The following is a 22,018-nucleotide window of genomic DNA, read 5'->3' on the forward strand; positions in this document are numbered from 1 at the left end:
GCCCACTTTGGTGTGTGCTTGGGCTGAGCTTGAGCTTTACACGTGCAGAAGCTTCTCTTGGGGTTAAACGCCAAGTTGTAACGTGTTTTTGGCGTTTAACTCTGGTTTGTGACGTGTTTTTGGCGTTTTACTCCAGAATGCAGCATGGACCAGACGTTGAACACCAGTTTACATCGTCTAAACTCGAATAAAGTATGGACTATTATATATTTCTGGAAAGCCCTGGATGTCTACTTTCTAATGCAGTTGAGAACGCGCCATTTGGAGTTCTTTAGCTCCAGAAAGTTCATTTCGAGTGCAAGAAGGTCAGAATCTAACAACATCAGCAGTCCTTTTTCAGTCTGAATCAGATCTTTGCTCAGATCTCTCAATTTCAGCCAGAAAATACCTGAAATCATAGAAAAATACACAAACTCATAGTAAAGTCCAGAAATGTGAATTTTTCATAAAAACTAATAAAAACATACCTAAAAGTAGCTAGCTCCTATTAAAAACTATCTAAAAACAATGCCAAAAAGCTTATAAATTATCCGCTCATCACAACACCAAACTTAAATTGTTGCTTGTCCCCAAGCAACTGAAAATCAAATAGGATAAAAAGAAGAGAATATACTATAAATCTCAAAATATCAATGAATATTAGTTCAAAATAGATGAGCGGGACTTGTAGCTTTTTGCTTCTGAACATTTTTGGCATCTCACTTTATCCTTTGAAGTTTAGAATGATTGGCATCCATAGGAACTCAGAGTTCAGATAGTGTTATTAATTCTCCTAGTTAAGTATGTTGATTCTTGAACACAACTACTTTTATGAGTCTTGGCCGTGGCCCTAAGCACTTTGTTTTCCAATATTACCACCGGATACATAAATGCCACAGACACATGACTTGGTGAACCTTTTTAGATTGTGACCCAGCTTTGCTAAAGTCCCCAGTTAGAGGTGTCCAGAGCTCTTAAGCACACTATTTTTACTTTGGATTATGACTTAACCACTCAGTCTCAAGCTTTTCACTTGGACCTGCATGCCACAAGCACATGGTTAGGGACAGCTTGATTTAGCCGCTTAGGCCTGGATTTTATTTCCATGGGCCCTCCTATCCATTGATGCTCAAAGTCTTGGATCCTTTTTACCCTTGCCTTTTGGTTTTAAGGGCTATTGGCTTTTTCTGCTTGCTTTTTCTTTTTCTTTCTTTAAAAATTTTTTTGCCACTTCTCTTTTTTTTCGTAAGCTTTGTTCTTCACTACTTTTTCTTACTTCAAGAATCAATTTTATGATTTTTCAGATCATCAATAACATTTCTCTTTTTCATCATTATTTCAAGAGCCAAAAATTTTAACATTCATAAATAACAAGATCAAAAATATGCATTGTTCAAGCATTCATTCAAAAAATAAAAAGTATTGTCACCACATCAATATAATTAAACCAATTTCAAGGATGAACTCAAGACTCATGTACTTCTTGTTCTTTTATATTAAAAACATTTTTCATTTAAGAAAGGTGAAGGATTCATGGAATTATTCATAGCCTTAAGACATAGTTACTAAATACTAATGATCATGTAATAAAGACAAACATAGACAAACATGAAGCTCAAAAACCGAAAAACAGAGAGATAAGAATAAGGAAGTTAAGGAATGAGTCCACCTTAGTGATAGTAGCGTCTTCCTCTTGAAGAACCAAAGGTGCTCTTGAGCTCCTCTATGTCTCTTCCTTGCCTCTGTTGCTTGATCCCTAGTGATTTTGGTGCTCCTATCCTTAGTTGCTCCCAATAATTATATGGAGGAAAATGTATCCCCTGAGGTATCTCAAGGATTTCTTGATGAGGAAATTCCTCATGCTCTTGTTGAGGTCCATGAGTGGGCTCTCTTGATGTGCAGTCAAATGCTCTACTACTGAGCTATGGACCCTTGAGATGAATCTCTCCATCTCCCATGACTCAGAGGTGGAAGCTTTTGCCTTCCTTTTCCTCTTTCTAGAGGTTTCTCCGGCCTTAGGTGACATAAATGGTTATGGAAAAACAAAAAGCTGCACTTTTACCACACCAAGCTTAGAATGTTGCTTGCCCTCGATCAAAAGAAGAAAGAATAGAAGAAGAAGAAGAAGATATGGAGGAGAGGGAGAGAAGTGTGGTTTCGGCCAAGAGGGTAAGAGAGGGTTATATTATGTGAAAATGAAGAAGGATGGAGGGGTTTATATAGTGGAGGGAGAGGTGTAGGGTTCGGTCATGGAGGGTGGGTTTGGGTGGGAAAGAGATTTTGAATTTGAAGGTAAGTGGGATTTATGGGGAAGAGAGAATGGATGTGAGTGGTAAGGAGGTGATAGGGACGAGTGATTGAGGTGATTGCTGAATGATGTTTGGGGAAGAGTGTTATGAAAAGGTGTAAGTGAGAGGGAGAAGGTAGGTGGGGATCCTATGGGTCCATAGATCCTGAGGTGATCTTGTGGGGTCTACAGATCCTCAGGTGTCAAGGATTTCTCATCCCTGCACCCTTTTAGGCGTGTAAAACGCTCTTGTATGCAATCCTAGCATTTAACACCAGACTGTATCTTGTTTCTTCGTTAAACGCCCAATTGTAGCCTGTTTCTGGTGTTTAACACCAGCCTGATGCTTGTTTCTGGTGTTAAACGCCAGCTTGGTGCTTGTTTCTGGCGTTAAACGCCAGACAGATGCATGTTTCTGGCGTTTAAACGCCAGACCGCTCTTTCTCCATGGTGTGCTTTTTCTTCTGCTATTTTTTATTCTGTTTTTAATTTTTGCAATTGTTTTGTGACTCCACATGATCATAGACCTAATAAAACATAAAAGAACAATAGAAATATAGATAATTAAAAATTGGGTTGCTTCTCAATAAGCGCTTCTTTAATGTCAATAGCTTGACAATGAGCTCTCATGGAGTTTCACATATATCCTCACCCTTGCCTTGGCCCCATTACAACCTTGAAAAGACCTCATGATGTGTGCATGGGTATACTAAATATTTGTTGATTGGTTAGATGAAGGACAAAGTTTAGAAAGCATGATTAGGAAAGAATAGAGTGATTGACCCTAGACACTTGAGAGATTAGAGTGATATACACTACCAGTGAGGGTTCAGTGCTTGATTCTATGTTCCCTGCTTTCATGAGCTATCTTCTTACAAGTTTACTTGTCTTTTATTGTGTAATTTGAATTAGTGGAATTTGATTCATATTTGTCTTGAAAGATTTCTTTACGTTTTCACCAAGTAGGTAGAATCATTTTAACATGCATTTTCATTCACATTCATAGGTTGCATTGCATGAGTCTTGCCTTTCCCTACTCATTTATTTAGTCTCCTTGAGCTTAGCATGAGGACATGCTAATGATTAAGTGTGGGGAGGTTGATAAACCACTATTTCATGGTTTATATTGTATTTAATTGAGTGGTTTTATCAAGCTTTTCACCCACTTATTCATAGGATTTGCATGATTTTACAATTCCTTCCTAGTTTAGTTCTATGATTGAAAACATGCTTCTTTGGTCTTAATTTAGCTAATCTTAATCCTCTCTTATTACCATTCGATGCCTTAATCTGTGTGTTAAGTGTTTCAAGCTTCATAGGGCAGGAATGGCTTAGAGAATAAAGAGGAAGCGTGCAAAAATGGAAGGAACACAAGGAATTGAGGAGATGACCAGCGAGAAGTCACACGGTCGCATGGCTCACGCGACCGCGCGAAATGGAAGAAATTAGAGTGACGCGTTTGCATGCCTGATGCGACCGCGCGGATTGGAGGCTGCATGAACGACGCGAATGCATGGACGACGCGCACGCGTGGTACAAAAAATGCTGTGTGACGTGATCACGTGGACGACGCGGACACGTGACGTGCGCGATCTGCAGAACTACAAAAGTCGTTGGCAGAGATTCTAGGCCGCATTTCAATCCAGTTTTCAGCCCAGAAACACAGATTAAAGTCAGGGAGCATGCGGAGACTCAACAAGCTTTTCATAATTCAATTTTAGGTTTTAGATGTAGTTTTTAGAAAGAGAGGTTCTCTCCTCTCTCTTAGGTTTTAGGATTAGGATTTTTAGAAATTAGGATTTATTTCAACTCTTTATCAGGTTCAATATTCCTTTATTTTGACCTCTCTTCTACTTTGAAATACTTTAATGCTTTTATTTATGTTTGATTTATGTTGCCCAATTGGCTTATGAATATTTTCCATGTTAGATTTGACTGCTTTGAATGAATGTTATTTGAGGTATTCCAGATATTTATGATTTTAATTAAGGTTTCTACATTCCTGACTTTGGTTAAGAAATCAGTAACTCTTGAGTTATCAAACTCAACGTGATCGATAATCGCTATCTTTGCTAATTAGCTTGAAATTCTATAATCCCAAACTTTTTCTAGGAATTAACTAGGATTTGAAGATCAAACTAATTAGCCACTTGACCTTCCTTCGCACCAGCAGAGGTTAACTAAGTGGAATTAAGATTCAATTTTAATCATCATTGATAAGGATAACTAGGATAGGACTTCCAATTTCTCATACCTTGCCAAGAGTTTATTTTACAGTCATTTATTTATTTTATTTGTCATTTATTATACTTGTTCCTCATTCTCAAAACCCCAAATTTACAAAACTCATAACCAATAATAAGAACACACCTCCCTGCAATTCCTTGAGAAGACGACCCGAGATTTAAATACTTCGGTTATCAATTTATTTAGGGGATTGTTACTTGTGACATCCAAAACGTTTGTAAGAAAGGACTTTTGTTGGTTTAAAAGCTATACTTTCAACGGGAAATTATTCTGAATTCTAGACCACGCAAAGGTTCTTCTCTTCAAAATGGCGCCGTTGTCGGGGAATTGCAAACATGTGCCTTATTATTGGTTATTGTAAATATTTTTTCAAAAAATAAATTTCAGATTTTTATTTTAAATTTTTTTTTATCTTATCTTATCTTATTTTTTCAAAGTTCAAATTTTTTTTCAAAAATTATATCTTTTTCAAAATATTTTCTTTTTGTTAGTTTTTTTTATTTTCTTCTACTACTATGAACTCTCACCCCTTTGGCTATGAGTCTGGTTGCAACTATGTTGCAGGAAGAGGAAGCTATAACAGGAATATGCATCAAGGTCAAAGCAATCATAGATGGATAGAGCCAAGAGGATCTGATCAACCCTTTAGGTGACAACACCTTCCAGGATATCATGGACAAAGACCATTCTACAATGCATACCAAGATGATAGATATGGTGGACCCCCTTGTAGTTACCAACAAGCCCCATCATATGCCAATGAACCACCTCCTCAACATAGCTTTGAACCACCACACTCACAAGCCCCTTTCCACTATTCACCTCCATATAACCCCAATCCTTATTCACCACACCAACTACCATATGAACCATACCCAGAACCACCACCTCGATATACACTATCTCCTTATCATTATCAAGATGAACCACCTTCCTACAATGAACCCTTTCTCCCAACAAATGAACCCTCCTATCCACCCCAAACCTCCATGGAGAAAGCATTTGCCGATATAAACTCTACTATACAAGCTCTCGCCGCCCAAATCAGACCACCAAATACCTTCAACAATCAACCCTCAAGCTCTAGTGCACTTCCTTTTCAACTACAGAATGATCTCTCCATCCCATCACCACCATCCATGGAAGAGCACCCACATCCATCAATCCAAGAGCAAGATGATCCCAATTATGCTATTGATATGGAACAAGAGAGAGAGGATCGTCTTCGCGAATCCATACTTCATAAGGAGCTAGAGGAGGCACTAAAGGTGAAGGTAGGAGAGACCTTGAAGATGAAAGAGCAATTGAAGGGAGTTGTCATGGAAAGGTAATCATCAAGGAGGAACAAGAGTCAAGGGATCATTTCCAAGAAACAGTGGATCAATTTCACGCAACCCTTCATCAATTGAATCAAGCGATAAATCAATTAGCTTCCCGATGTTCGGACACTCAAGGAACCCCCATGGCTTCATGTGGATAATCTAATGAAGAACGTAGCATGAAGGAGACATTAGAAACTCCAGTGGACAGCATAGAGCATAACCTCGTACTGGAACAAGTAGAGGACGCTGTCATTGTAGAAGAAGAAGAGTTGGTTAAAGATTTAGGAGATGCTGAACCTCCGCAGGAATCCAGGGTTGTGGAGAATTCCGTCGAAGACGTTACAATTAATGCTAAGGAGGATTTTGCATAGCCTCCAATGTAGATATCTTATGAAGAACTAGACAGAATAACCCAAGATGCATGTTTTCTTGATGATGATAGTCACCAGTCAAGTCTTCCTAATAATGAACTTGCATCCACAAGTGAATTCTTTGAGACAGAAAAATCTTCCCCAAGCGAATACGAAGATAATGCAGAGGTTGACTTTTCTCAACCTCCTAGTTATAACTCAAGTGATGAGGAAGATATGGAAGACTTTGATCAGGATATGGCTGGAATGGAAAAAGTTTGCAAAGAAGTGGAGGAATTCACAGAAGACCATAAGGGGGTCAAGCTTGTAGAACCACTAGAAACACCTATCCCAAGGCCACTACCACCCGACACAACCTTCAAGTGGGTAAACTCCTTGACCTTTCTCTTAAATTTTCCACTTGAATATGGTTTACTTGAAACAGATGGCCAGCTTAGAGCTCTTTGCGACTTTAAGAGTAAAAGGGAAATGGCTCATACTCAGAACTGGTGCACAAGGTTCAATAAGGTTCCACGCTTCAACTTGAAGTGCACGGGTTGGTATCATGTTCAATCGAATGGATCTCGGAAAACGTTTGGTCATCTTGGTGAGAATACAATTTCTGAGTCGCCCGGATGGAAGAACATAGATCAAGCCAAAGGCGGATTTAAAAGCAAAGTTTGGGATCCTGGAAAATATTCTGATATTCGTCACCCCGGGAGCTTGAGAATTTGTTTGAAGCTACTCAGAAGCTTCACATGCCTAGTTTGGGACCCCAGAGGCTGTTGGAATTCCAAACATTGGTGGAGATTCCTGGATCAGTACAAGCATAAGCCACCATGACAGAAAGCTCATCAAATGTCCAACTTCAGGACTTTAACTAAAAGTGATGGGTTGGAGACAACCCACCATGGTATGGTTGTTTCTTTCTCAATTTCTTTATTTTGTACTTTTGATTTTTTTTTATGATTTCGTATTTTTTATTGAACCTGGATGCTATTCATAACATTGCACTTAGCCTTGCATATCTAGATAAAAAAAATTCGCATGCGACGCGACAGCGTCGCCGACGCGTCCGCGTCATAGGTGTGTTAGGAAGAAAATAAATTGAACAGAGAATCACGCGAAAGCGTGGCTGGAGGCGTGCCTTTGGCACAAATTGACCCACGCGACCGCATCGCTGACGCGTATGCGTCATGTGGGAAAAAATCCTCCCACGCGTCTGTGTCACCCACGCGAACGCGTGCCCTGAAATCGACATAAAAAGGGTGTATGGCCGAAAGTTGAGCTAGAATTGGGCTGGACTTGTGCTAGAAGCACAAGCCTTACCATGCGAACGCGTGCCCCATGCATCCGCATCATTTTTCAAAATAGGCCATTCACGCGATCGCGTCCCCCACGCGACCGCATCACCCAGATTTTTGGCAAAATGCATTTAAACAGGGAGTTGTGCGAACGCGAGGCTGCACTCGCGCCACTGGCACAAATCGATACACGCGACCGCGTGGATGACGCGTCCGCGTCATTTCATAGAAGCGCTACCCACGCGACCACGTGCCCCACGCGCTCGCGTCGCCTACGCCGCACAGCTTATCCACATCAGCCAAATATCTTATCTTTTCTTCCCTAATCCTAATTTTTACTTCTCCCTTCTTATTTCTTTCTTCCTCCCTTCTTCCTTTCTTTTTCTTCATCCCTTTAACTTCTCATCCTTCTTCACTCACATTCTATTTTCCTTATTTCCATTGGTGTTAAATGCTCTTATTCAACTATTGTATCTTTTCTGGTATTATTTTGGTGCTGAGTGACTTGTTTTACGCTGTTGGGTAATCTTTTTTTTAAGTCAATGCTAATCCTTTATGATATTTGTATTAATTTTGCATTAACATGAATTTATATTGTCTTGCGCTCTCTTCCCCTTTGTTGCAACTTTTGCACCACTGGTATGCCATGTGCTTCTATTATTTTCTCATTTGCATGTTGTAGCTACCATGTAATTGAGACCCTCATTATTTGGCATTAACCTACCTAGACTTTTTTTTTTATTTTCTTATTTTTATTTCTGGGTTACTTTTTCTTCTTTTTCCTCTTCTTTCAGGATGGCCACCGAATAAGGAAAGGAAAAGAACTTCTATAAGGTGCGACAAACAAGTCCATCTGCACAAACCTTGGAGAAAAGCGCCAGTTGGAACAGCCCGTCCACCTGCACATCTTAGCATGCACCGAGGACGGTGCAATCTTTAAGTGTGGGGAGGTCGATACCGATCTCCATGGGTTAGTTATTCTCTTCTCAACACCAATATTCTATTTTCTTTGTTTGTTCATTGTTGCATTGCATAATAGATTGCATGTGTAGTTGATTGTTTGCATTTAAGTACTACTTGGTTGAAAAATAATAAGTTTCTTTTAAAGACCCTATTTTTGAAAAATTTCAATAATTTAAATTAAAAAAATTAAAATTTTCTATGTGTTAAATTTCTTTGAAGTTGTATTTGAAACATGGTTTTTTAGCCAAAGAACACACAACCTGTGAGGTTTGAGCTTATTTATATGGATACATTATTTAACCATAAATTTTTATTCTTGTGTGTTTTCTTCTCTATGATTGTAATATTTATTTTGTTCCAATCTATATGTCCAATATTTAGTGTATTTACATGCTTGCATATGATTGAGGCCATTACTTGTTTTTGCTCACTTATCCCAAATAAGCCTACCCTTTTATGTCACCCTTGTTAGCCACTTTGAGCTTTTTAATCCCCTTCTGTTATATAACCACATCACTAGCCTTAAGCAGAAAAATAAATTAAATATCCCAATTGAATCTTTGGTTAGCTTAAGATAGAGGTTGTGCATCAACTAAGTGTGGGGAAACTGTGGGAACATAGGTTAATAAGGGAATGTATCAAGTTTCTAATTCTGAATATTGGGAAATTTGGGTATCTACTCATGTAAAACAGAAAATTAAAAAAATTCCATATACATTGATATGTTATTTTAGTTTTTATGTCTCTATAAAAAAAAGAAAAGAAAAAAAGAAAAGAAAAAAAAGAGAAAAAAAAATATATAATATAAATAAATAAATAAGGGGACAAAATTACCTCAATGTTAAGTTAATAAAAGATCAATGCATATGTGACACAAATCAAAAGAAAAGTTGACACATGAGTATGTGATATAAAAGTGGGAATTATGGGTAGCTAAGCATGATTTTAGAAATTATATAGAATGTATGTATGTTAGGTGATAGCTCAGGTTACTCAAAGATTCAATTTATAGCTCACTTAGCCATACATATATCCTCACCCTTGCCTTGGCCCCATTACAACCTTGAAAAGACCTCATGATGTGTGCATGGGTATACTAAATATTTGTTGATTGGGTAGATGAAGGACAAAGTTTAGAAAGCATGATTAGGGAAGAATAGAGTGATTGACCCTAGACACTTGAGAGATTAGAGTGATATACACTACCAGTGAGGGTTCAGTGCTTGATTCTATGTTCCCTGCTTTCATGAGCTATCTTCTTACAAGTTTACTTGTCTTTTATTGTGTAATTTAAATTAGTGGAATTTGATTCATATTTGTCTTGAAAGATTTATTTACTTTTTCACCAAGTAGGTAGAATCATTTTAGCATGCAGTTACATTGCATGAGTCTTGTCTTTCCCTACTCATTTATTTAGTCTCCTTGAGCTTAGCATGAGGACATGCTAATGATTAAGTGTGGGGAGGTTGATAAACCACTATTTCATGGTTTATATTGTATTTAATTAAGTGGTTTTATCAAGCTTTTCACCCACTTATTCATAGAATTTGCATGATTTTACAATTCCTTCCTAGTTTAGTTCTATGATTGAAAACATGCTTCTTTGGTCTTAATTTAGCTAATCTTAATCCTCTCTTATTACCATTCGATGCCTTGATCTGTATGTTAAGTGTTTCAGGTTTCATAGGGTAGAAATGGCTTAGAGAATGAAGAGGAAGCGTGCAAAAATGGAAGGAACAAAAGGAATTGAGGAGATGACCAGCGAGAAGTCACGCGGTCGCCTGGCTCACGCGACCACGCGAAATGGAAGAAATTAGAGTGACGCGTTCGCATGCCTGACGCGACCGTGCGGATTGGAGGCTGCACGAACGACGCGAATGCGTGGACGACGCGCATGCGTGGTACGAAAAATGCTGAGTGACGCGATCCCGTGGACGACGCGGACGCGTGACGTGCGTGATCTGCAGAATTACAAAAGTCACTGGCAGAGATTCTGGGCCGCATTTCAACCCAGTTTTTGGCCCAGAAACACAGATTAAAGTCAGGGAACATGCAGAGACTCAAAAGGCTTTTCATAATTCAATTTTAGGTTTTAGATGTAGTTTTTAGAGAGAGAGGTTCTCTCCTCTCTCTTAGGTTTTAGGATTAGGATTTTTAGAAATTAGGATTTATTTCAACTCTTTAGCAGGTTCAATATTCCTTTATTTTGACCTCTCTTCTACTTTGAAATACTTTATTGCTTTTATTTATGTTTGATTTATGTTGCCCAATTGGCTTATGAATATTTTCCATGTTAGATTTGACTGCTTTGAATGAATGTTATTTGAGGTATACCAGATATTTATGATTTTAATTTAGCTTTCTACATTCCTGGCTTTGGTTAAGAAATCAGTAACTCTTGAGTTATCAAAACTCAACGTGATTGATAATCGTTATCTTTGCTAATTACCTTTAACTTCTATAATCCCAATCTTTTTCTAGGAATTAACTAGGATTTGAAGATCAAACTAATTAGCCACTTGACCTTCCTTTGCACCAGCAGAGGTTAACTAAGTGGAATTAAGATTCAATTTTCATCATCATTAATAAGGATAACTAGGATAGGACTTCCAATTTCTCATACCTTGCCAAGAGTTTATTTTACAGTTATTTATTTAATTTATTTGTCATTTATCATACTTGTTCCTCATTCTCATAACCCCAAATTTACAAAACTCATAACCAATAATAAGAACACACCTCCCTGCAATTCCTTGAGAAGACGACCCGAGGTTTAAATACTTTGGTTATCAATTTATTTAGGGTTTTGTTACTTGTGACAACCAAAACGTTTGTAAGAAAGGACTTTTGTTGGTTTAGAAGCTATACTTGCAACAGGAATTTATTCTTAACTCTAGACCACGCAAAAGTTCTTCTCTTCAGGGTTCAACACCAAACTTAGAGTTTGATTGTGGGGGCTTTGTTTGACTCTGTATTGAGAAAAGCTTATCGTGCCTCTTTTCCATGGTTGCAGAGGAAGATCCTTGAGCTTTAAACACAAGGTAGTCCCCATTCAATTGAAGGACTAGCTCTCCTCTGTCAACATCAATCACAGCTCCTGATGTGGTTAGGCAGGGCCTTCCCAGGATGATGCATTCATCCTCATCCTTCCCATTGTCAGGGATTATGAAATCAGCTGGGATGTAAAGGCTTTTAACCTTTACTAACACGTCCTCTACCAATCCATAAGCCTGTTTTATTGACTTGTCTGCCATCTCTAATTAGGATATTAAGAATTTACCAGGATCTTATTTCTTTTGAGGTAGATTTTGCTGAACCCATGTATTTAGTTCACTAATGAGCAAGGGAGGTTCATCTTCCCAAGTCTCATTACCAAACAACTTGGTATTCAGCTTCATGATGGCTCCTAGATATTGAGCAACTTGCTCTTCAGTTACATCTTCATCCTCTTCAGAGGAAGAATAGTTCTCAGAGCTCATGAATGGCAGAAGGAAGTTTAATAGAATCTCTATGGTCTCTATATAAGCCTCAGATTCCTTTAGGTCCTCAATAGGGAACTCCTTTCTGTCTGGAGGACGTCCCATGAGGTCTTCCTCAATGGGATTCACGTCCTCCCCTTCCTCTTTGGATTCGGCCATTTTGATTATATCATTGGCCTTGCACTCTCTTTTTGGATTCTCTTCTGTATTGCTTGGCAGAGTACTAGGAGGAGTTTCAGTGATTTTCTTAGTTAGCTGACCCACTTGTGCCTCCAAGTTCCTAATAGAGGACCTTGTTTTATTAATGAAACATAAAGTGGCTTTAGATAGATCGGAGACTATGTTTGCTAAGCTAGAGGGGCTCTGCTCAGAATTCTCTGTCTATTGCTAAGAAGATGATGGAAAAGGCTTGCTATTGCTAAACCTGTTTCTTCCACCATTGTTAAAGCCTTGTTGAGGCTTTTGTGGATCCTTCTATGAAAAATTCGGATGATTTCTCCATGAAAGGTTATAGGTGTTGCCAAAGGCTTCACCAATGTAATTTACTTCTGCCATTGCAGGGTTCTCAGGATCATAAGCTTCTTCTTCAGAAGATGCTTCTTTAGTACTGTTGGATGCATTTTGCAATCCATTCAGACTCTGAGAAATCATGTTGACTTGCTGAGTCAACATTTTATTCTGAGCCAATATGGCATTCAGAGCATTAATTTCAAGAACTCCCCTCTTCTGAGGCATCCCATTACTCACAGGATTCCTCTGAGAAGTGTACATGAATTGGTTATTTGCAACCATGTCAATGAGTTCTTGAGCTTCTGCAGGCATTTTCTTTAGGTGAATGGATCCACCTGCAGAATGGTCCAGTGACATCTTAGAGAACTCAGGTAGACCATCATAGAATATATCCAAGATGGTCCACTCTGAAAGCATGTCAGAAGGATACTTTTTGGTTAACTGCTTGTATCTTTCCCAAGCTTCATAGAGGGATTCACCATCTTTCTGCTTGAAGGTCTGAACACCCACTCTAAGCTTGCTCAGCTTTTAAGAAAGAAAGAACTTGGCCAAGAAGGCCGTGACCAGCTTATCCCATGAGTCTAGGCTATCTTTAGGTTGTGAGTCCAACCATGTTCTAGCTCTGTCTCTTACAGCAAAAGGGAAAAGTATGAGCCTGTAGACTTCAGGATCTACTCCATTAGTCTTAACAGTCTCACAGATCTGCAAGAATTCAGTTAAAAACTGATAGAGATCTTCTGATGAAAGTCTATGAAACTTGCAGTTCTGTTGCATTAGAGCAACTAGTTGAGGCTTCAGCTCAAAATTGTTTGCTCCAACGGCAGGGATTGAGATGCTTCTTCCATAAAAATTGGAAGTAGGTGTAGTATAATCACCAACCATCTTCCTTGCATTATTGTTGTTGTCATTATTTTCGGCTGTCATCTCCTCTTCTTTTTCGAAAATTTCTGTAAGGTTTTCTCTGGATTGTTGTATTTTAACTTCTCTTTGTTTCTTCTTCAGAGTCCTTTCAGGTTCAGGATCTGCTTCAACAAGAATGTTCTTGTCCTTGCTCCTGCTCATATGAAAAAAAAGGGAACATAAAATAATAATAGGGATCCTCTTTACCATAGTAGTGAGATTCCTTTATGTGAGTAGAAGAATAAGAATGAAGGAAGAAGAAGAAAAATTCGAACATAAAGAAGAAGAGAGGGTTCGAATTTTGAGATGAAGAGAAGTGTTAGTAAATAAATAAAATAAATAGGAAGAGATGAGAGGAAGATAATTTCAAAAATTATTTTTGAAAAATGGTTAGTGATTTTCGATAAAAGAAGAAATAAAATTAAAATTAAAATTTGAAATAATTAGTTAATTAAAAGAATTTTGAAAAAGTGGATGGTAATTTTCGAAAATTAGAAAGAGAAAAGTGGTTAGGTGGTTTTGAAAAAGATAAGGAATAAACAAAAAGTTAATTAGTTAGTTGAAAAAGATTTGAAAATCAATTTTGAAAAGATAAGAAGTTAGAAAAGATTTTGAAATCAAATTTTTGAAAAAGATATGATTTGAAAAGATATTATTAAAAATATATGTTTGAAAAGATATGGTTGAAAAGGCTTTGAAATACTTGAAATCACAGAAAAACACACAAACTCATAGTAAAGTCCAGAAATACCCCCTTATTACTTTTATTGATGCTTGATGTTTGATTGATTTTTTTTCTTTTGCTGAGAAGCTTAATAAGCGGATAATTTATACGCTTTTTGGCATTATTTTTAGGTAGTTTTTAGGGGTATTTTTATTAGCTTTTATGCAAAATTCACATTTTTGGACTTTACTATGAGTTTGTGTGTTTTTCTGTGATTTCAGGTATTTTCTGGATAAAATTGAGGGACCTGAGCAAAAATCTGATAGGGGGCTGACAAAGGACAGCTGATGCTGTTGGATTCTGACCTCCCTGCACTCGAAGTGAATTTTCTGGAGTTACAAAACTTTAAATAGCACGCTCTCAATTATGTTGGAAAGTAGACATCCAGGGATTTCCAGCAATATATAATAGTCCATATTTTATTCGAGTTTAGATGATGCAAACTGGCGTTCAACGCCAGTTCCATGCTGCATTCTGGAGTAAAACGCCAGAAACACATCACAAACCAGAGTTAAACACCAAAAACACATTACAACTTGGCGTTTAACCCCAAGAGAAGCCTCTGCATGTGTAAAGCTCAAGCTCAGCCCAAGCACACACCAAAGTGGGCCCCGGAAGTTGATTTCTGCACTTAGACTTATTTCTATATACCATAGTAACTAGTTTAGTATAAGTAGAACTTTTTACTATTGTACTAGGGGTCTTTTTCCCTAATTTCGAATTCACATATCATTTGGGAAGGCTGGCCATTCGTCCATGCCTAGACCTTTATCACTTATGTATTTTCAATGCTGGAGTTTCTACCCACCATAGATTAAGGTGTGGAGCTCTACTGTTCCTCGAGTATTAATGCAATTATTATTGTTCTTCTATTTAATTCAACTTATTCTTATTCTAAGATATTCGCTGCACTTCAACATGATAAATGTGATGATTCGTGACACTCATCATCATTCTTACCTATGAACGCGTGCCTGACAACCACTTCCATTCTACCTTAGATCGAGAGCGTATCTCTTAGCCTCCATTCCGAAAGATCGGAGTCTTCGTGGTATAAGCTAGAATTATTGACGGCCATTCCTAAGATCCGGAAAAGTCTAAACCTTATCTGTGGTATTCCGAGTAGTATCTGAGATGGGATGACTGTGACGAGCTTTAAACTCGCGAGTGTTGGGCGTAGTGACAGACGCAAAAGAATCACTAGATTCTATTCCGACATGATCGAGAACCGACAGATGATTAGCCATGCTGTGACAGAGCATTTGGACCATTTTCATTAAGAGGACGGGAGGTAGCCATTGACACCGGTGAAACCCGAACATACAGCTTGTCGTGGAAAGGAGTAAGAATGATTGGATGAAAGCAGTAGGAATGCAGTGATTTAGAAGGAATACAGTATCTTCATGCGCTTATCTGAAATTCCCACCAATGAATTACATAAGTATCTCTATCTTTATTTTATGCTTTATTTATCTTTATATTCGAAAACTATTATAACCATTAGAATCTGCCTGACTGAGATTTACAAGATGACCATAGCTTGCTTCATACCAACAATCTCCGTCGGATCGACCCTTACTCACGTAAGGTTTATTACTTGGACGACCCAGTGCACTTGCTGGTTAGTTGTGCGAAGTTGTGAAAAAGAGTGATACTAATATTGTGCGTATCAAGTTGTTAGCGCCATTGCGATCACAATTTCGTGCACCAAGTTTTTGGCACCGTTGCCGAGGTTTGTTTGAGTTTGGACAACTGACGGTTCATCTTGTTGCTCAGATTAGGTAATTTTCTTTTCAAAAAGTTTTCAAAAATCTTTCAAAATTTCCTTTTTATTTGTTTTCGTTTTTCCAAAAAGTAATTTTCGAAAAAAAAAATTTAATTTAATAAAATCATAAAAACCAAAAATATTTTGTGATTCTTGTTTAAGTCTAGTGTCAATTTTTAAGTTTGGTGTTAATTGCATGTTTTTAAAATTTATGCATTTTTTCAAAAAACTCATGCATGGTGTTCTTCATGATCTTCAAGTTGTTCTTGGTAAGTCTTCTTGTTTGATCTTCATATTTTCTTGTTTTGTGTCTTTTGTTGTTTTCCATATGCATTTTTGCCTTCATAGTGTCTAAACATGAAAAATTTCTAAGTTTGGTGTCTTGTATGTTTTTCTTTTCTTGAAAATTTTTCAAAAATAAGTCTTGATGTTCATCTTGATCTTTAAAGTGTTCTTGGTGTTCATCTTTACATTCAAAATGTTCTTGCATGCATTATTTGTTTTGATCTTGCATTTTCATGTTTTGAGTTATTTTTGTATTTTTCTCTCTCCTCATTAAAAATTCAAAAATAAAAACAAATATATTTCCCTTATTTTTCTCATAAATTTCAAAATCTTTGGGTTGACTTAGTCAAAAATTTTTAAAATAAGTTGTTTCTGTTAGTCAAGTCAAGATTTCAATTTTAAAAATCCTATCTTTTAAAAATCTTTTTCAAAATCAAATCCTTTTCATTTTTTTATTATTTTCGAAAATTTTTAAATTTGATTTTCAAATTCTTTTTCTTATCTTTACTTCATGATTTTCAAAAACTTTACTAACAATTAATATGATTGATTCAAAAATTTGAAGTTGTTACTTTCTTGTCAAGAAAGGTTCAATCGTTAAATTCTAGAATCATATCTTTTAGTTTCTTGTAAGTTAAGTAATCAATTTTAATTTTAAAAATCAAATATTTTTCAAAATAAATTTCAATAATATCTTTTCAATCATATCTTTTCAATTTTAAAATCAATTTCAAAAATCTTTTCTAACTCCTTATCTTTTCAAAATTGATTTTCAAATCTTTTTTAACTAACTAATTGACTTTTTGTTTGTTTCTTATCTTTTTCAAAACCACCTAACTACTTTTCTCTTCCTAATTTTCGAAAATCACCTCCCTCTTTTTCAAAATTATTTTAATTAACTAATTGTTTCAAATTTTAATTTTGATTTTATTTCTTCTCTTAATTTTCGAAAATCACTAACCATTTTTCAAAAACAATTTTCGAAAACTCTCTCTCTCTCTCTCATCTCCTTCTATTTATTTTATTTATTTACTAACACTTCTCTTCATCTAAAAAAATTCGAACCCTCTCTTCCCCTTTTGTGTTAAAATTTTTCTCCTCCTTCTTCTATTCTTTTCTTCTTCTACTTACATAAAGGAATCTCTATACTGTGACATAGAGGATTTCTCTTCCTTTTCTTTTCTCTTCTTTTTCATATGAGCAGGAGCAAGCACAAGGATATTCTTGTTGAAGCAGATCCTGAACCTGAAAGGACTCTGAAGAAGAAGCTAAGAGAAGCTAACACACAATAATCTAGAGAAAATCTTACAGAGAATCTCGAAAAAGAAGAAATGGCCGAACCCAATAACAATGGTGGAGGCGCAAGGAGGATGCTTGGTGATTATACTACACCTACTTCCAATTTTTATGGAAGAAGCATCTCAATTCCTGCCATTGGAGCAAACAATTTTGAGCTGAAGCCTCAACTAGTTGCTCTAATGCAACAGAACTGCAAGTTTCATGGACTTCCATCAGAAGATCCCTATCAATTTTTAACTGAATTCTTACAGATTTGTGATACTGTTAAGACTAATAGAGTAGATCCTGAAGTCTACAGGCTCATGCTTTTCCCTTTTGCTGTAAGAGATAGAGCTAGTACATGGTTGGACTCACAACCTAAAGATAGCCTGGACTCTTGGGATAAGATGGTCACGGCCTTCTTGGCCAAGTTCTTTCCTCCTCAAAAGCTGAGTAAGCTTAGAGTGGATGTTCAGACCTTCAGGCAAAAAGATGGTGAATCCCTCTATGAAGCTTGGGAAAGATACAAGCAGTTGACCAAAAAGTGTCCTTCTGACATGCTTTCAGAGTGGACCATTTTGGATATATTCTATGATGGTCTATATGAGTTCTCTAAGATGTCACTAGACCATTCTGCAAGTGGATCCATTCACCTAAAGAAAGCACCTGCAGAAGCTCAAGAACTCATTGACATGGTTGTAAATAACCAATTCATGTACACCTCTGAGAGGAATCCTGTGAGCAATGGGATGCCTTAGAGGAAGGGAGTTCTTGAAATTGATGCTCTGAATGCCATATTGGCTCAGAACAAAATGTTGACTCAGTAAGTCAACATGATTTCTCAGAGTCTGAATGGATTGCAAAATACATCCAACAGTAATAAAGAGGCATCTCTTGAAGAAGAAGCCTATGATCCTGAGAACCCTGCAATAGCAGAGGTGAATTAGATGGGTGAAGCCTATGGAAACACCTATAATCCCTCATGGAGAAATCATCCAAATTTCTCATGGAAGGATCAACAAAAGCCTCAACAAGGCTTTAATAATGGTGGAAGGAACAGGTTTAGCAATAGCAAGCCTTTTCCATCATCTTCTCATCAACAGACAAAGAATTCTGAGTAGAGCCCCTTTAGCTTAGCAAACATAGTCTCTGATCTATCTAAGGCCACTTTAAGTTTCATGACTGAAACAAGGTCCTTCATTAGGAACTTGGAGACACAAGTGGGTCAGGTGAGTAAGAAAATCACTGAAACTCCTCCTAGTACTCTCCCAAGCAATATAGAAGAGAATCCAAAAAGAGAGTGCAATGCCATTGATATTATCAAAATGGCCGAATCCAAAGAGGAAGGGGAGGACGTGAATCCCAATGAGGAAGACCTCATGGGACGTCCTCCAGACACAAAGGAGTTCCTTATTGAGGACCTAAAGGAATCTGAGGCTCAAATAGAGACCATAGAGATTCCATTAAACTTCCTTCTGCCATTCATGAGCTTTGAGAACTATTCTTCCTCTGAAGAGGATGAAGATGTAACTGAAGAGCAAGTTGCTCAATATCTAGGAGCCATCATGAAGCTGAATGCCAAGTTGATTGGTAATGAGACTTGGAAAGATGAACCTCCCTTGCTCATTAGTGAACTAAATACATGGGTTCAGCAAACTTTACCTCAAAAGAAACAAGATCCTGGTAAATTCTTAATACCCTGTACCATAGGCACCTTGACTTTTGAGAAGGCTCTGTGTGACCTGGGGTCAGGTATAAATCTTATGCCACTCTCTGTAATGGAGAAACTGGGGATCTTTGAGGTACAAGCTGCGAGAGTATCTCATTAGAGATGGCAGACAAGTCAATAAAACAAGCTTATGGATTGGTAGAGGACGTGTTAGTGAAGGTTAAAGGCCTTTACATCCCTGCTGATTTCATAATCCTAGACCTTGGGAAGGATGAGGATGAATGTATCATCCTTGGAAGACCCTTGCTAGCCACAGGAGGAGCTATGATTGATGTTGACAGAGGAGAGCTAGTCCTTCAATTGAATGGGGACTACCTAGTGTTTAAAGCTCAAAGATCTTCCTCTACAGCCATGGAGAGGAAGCATGATAAGCTTTTCTCAATACAGAGTCAAACAAAACCCCCACAATCAAACTCTAAGTTTGGTGTTGGGAGGCCACAACCAAACTCTAAGTTTGGCGTTGAGGAGCCCCCACTTTCAAACTCTAAGTTTCGTGTTGGGAGGCCCTCATCATGCTTTGAACATCTGTGAAGCTCCATGAGAGCTCACTATCAAGCTATTGACATTAAAGAAGCGCTTATTGGGAGGCAACCCAATTTTTATTTATCTATATTTCTATTGTTCTTTTATGTTTTATTAGGTTTATGATCATGTGGAGTCACAAAACAACTGCAAAAATTACAAATAGAATAAAAAATAGCAGAAGAAAAAGCACACCCTGGAGGAAGAGCTGTTTGGCGTTTAAACGCCAAAAATAAGCTTCTGTCTGGCATTTAACGCCAGAAACAAGCACCATGCTAGCATTTAATGCCAGAAACAAGGATCAGGCTGGCGTTAAACGCCAAAAACAAGCTACATTTGGGCATTTAACGCGAGAAACAAGCTGCAGTCTGGCGTTAAATGCTAAGATTGCATACATAGGGCGTTTTAAATGCCTAAAAGGTGCAGGGATGAGAAATCCTTGACACCTCAGGATCTGTGGACCCCATAGGATCCCCACCTACCCCACTTCTCTCTTCTTCACACAATCCAATAACACTATACCCTTCACCAATCACCTCAATATCTCTTCCCCATTACCCCTTCACCAATCACCTCAATCTCTCTTCCCCATAAACCCCACCTACCTTCAAATTCAAAATCTCTTTCCCACCCAAACCCACCCTAAATGACCAAACCATAAACCCCTCTCCCTCCACTATATAAACCCCTCCATCCTTCTTCATTTTCACACAACACTACCCTCTCTTCTTCCCCTTAGCCAAAACCTACACCTCTCTTCCTCTCCTCCATATCTTCTACTTGTTCTTCTATTCTTTCTTCTTTTGTTCGAGTGCGAGTAACATTCTAAGTTTGGTGTGGTAAAAGCATAGCTTTTTTTGTTTTTCCATAACCATTTATGGCACCTAAGGCCGGAGAAACCTCTAGAAAGAGAAAAGGGAAGACAAAAGCTTCCACCTCCGAGTCATGGGAGATAGAGAGATTCATCTCAAAGGTCCATCAAGACCACTTCTATGAAGTTGTGGCCAAGAAGAAGGTGATCCCTGAGGTCCCTTTCATGCTCAAGAAAAATAAGTATCTGGAGATCCAACACGAGATCCAAAGAAGAGGTTGGGAAGTTCTTACCAACCCCATTCAACAAGTCGGAATCTTAATGGTTCAAGAGTTCTATACCAATGCATGGATCACTAGGAACCATGATCAAAGCATGAACACAAACCCAAAGAATTAGCTTACAATGGTTCGAGGGAAATGCTTAGATTTCAGTGTGGAGAATGTAAGGTTGGCCTTCAACTTGCCTATGATGCAAGAAGATGCACGCCCCTACACTAGAAGGGTCAACTTTGATCAAAGGTTGGACCAAGTCCTCATGGACATATGTGTGGAAGGAGCTCAATGGACAAGAGACTCAAAAGGCAAGCCGGTTCAATTGAGAAGACTGGACCTCAAGCCTGTGGCTAGAGGATGGTTGGAGTTCATCTAATGCTCCATCATCCCCACTAGCAACCAATCCGAAGTAACTGTGGATCGGGCCATCATGATCCATAGCATCATGATTAGAGAGGAAGTAGAAGTTCATGAAGTCATCCCTCTAGAATTCTACAAAGTAGCTGAAAAGCCCTCCACCTTGGCAAGGCTAGCTTTTCCTCATCTCATTTGTCATCTATGCAACTTAGCTGGAGTTGTCATAGAAGGAGACATCCTCATTGAAGAGGAGAAGCCAATCACTAAGAAGAAGATGGGGCAAATAAGAGAGCCCATTAATGGATCTCAAGAGACGCATGAGGAAGCTCATCATCAAGAAATCCCTGAGATGTCTCAAGGGATGCATTTTCCTCCAAACAACTATTGAGAATAACTCAACACTTCTCTAGAAGGATTGAGTCATGACATGAACCAATTAAGGGTAGAACACCAAGAGCACTCCATCATTCTCAATGAGATTAGAGAAGATCAAAGAGCTATGAGGGAGGAGCAACAAAGGCAAGGAAGAGACATAGAGGAGCTCAAGAACACCATTGGTCCTTCAAGAAGAAGGCACCATCATCACTAAGGTGGACTCATTCCTTAACTTCCTTGTTCTTATCTCTCTGTTTTTCGGTTTTTGAGCTTCATGTTTGTTTATATTTGTGTCTTTACTACATGATCATTAGTGTCTAGTGTCTATGTCTTAAGGCTATGAATAATTCCATGAATCATTCACCTTTCTTGAATGAAAAATATTTCTAATACAAAAGAACAAGAAGTACATGAGTTTCAAATTCATCCTTGAAATTAGTTTAATTATATTGATGTGGTAACAATACTTTTTGTTTTCTGAATGAATGCTTAAACAGTGCATATTTTTTATCTTTTTTTTATGAATGTTAAAATTGTTGGCTCTTGAAAGAATGAT

General features: G+C 37.8%; 2 non-coding genes across 2 annotated transcripts; one reads left to right on the top strand and one right to left on the bottom strand.

Moving 5' to 3' along the window:
* The first annotated feature begins 12,852 nt into the window (after nt 1-12,852).
* LOC112798915 (small nucleolar RNA R71) lies at nt 12,853-12,960 on the top strand. Its single transcript, XR_003200511.1, has one exon. It is a non-coding gene; the product is annotated as a small nucleolar RNA R71 (small nucleolar RNA).
* Nucleotides 12,961-17,848: 4,888 nt separating this feature from the next.
* On the bottom strand, nt 17,849-17,956 carry LOC112799535 (small nucleolar RNA R71). Its single transcript, XR_003201110.1, has one exon. It is a non-coding gene; the product is annotated as a small nucleolar RNA R71 (small nucleolar RNA).
* Between the last annotated feature and the right edge of the window lie 4,062 nt (nt 17,957-22,018).

Source organism: Arachis hypogaea, chromosome 4 (genome assembly GCF_003086295.3).
Source record: "Arachis hypogaea cultivar Tifrunner chromosome 4, arahy.Tifrunner.gnm2.J5K5, whole genome shotgun sequence".
Classification (NCBI taxonomy): Eukaryota; Viridiplantae; Streptophyta; class Magnoliopsida; order Fabales; family Fabaceae; genus Arachis; species Arachis hypogaea.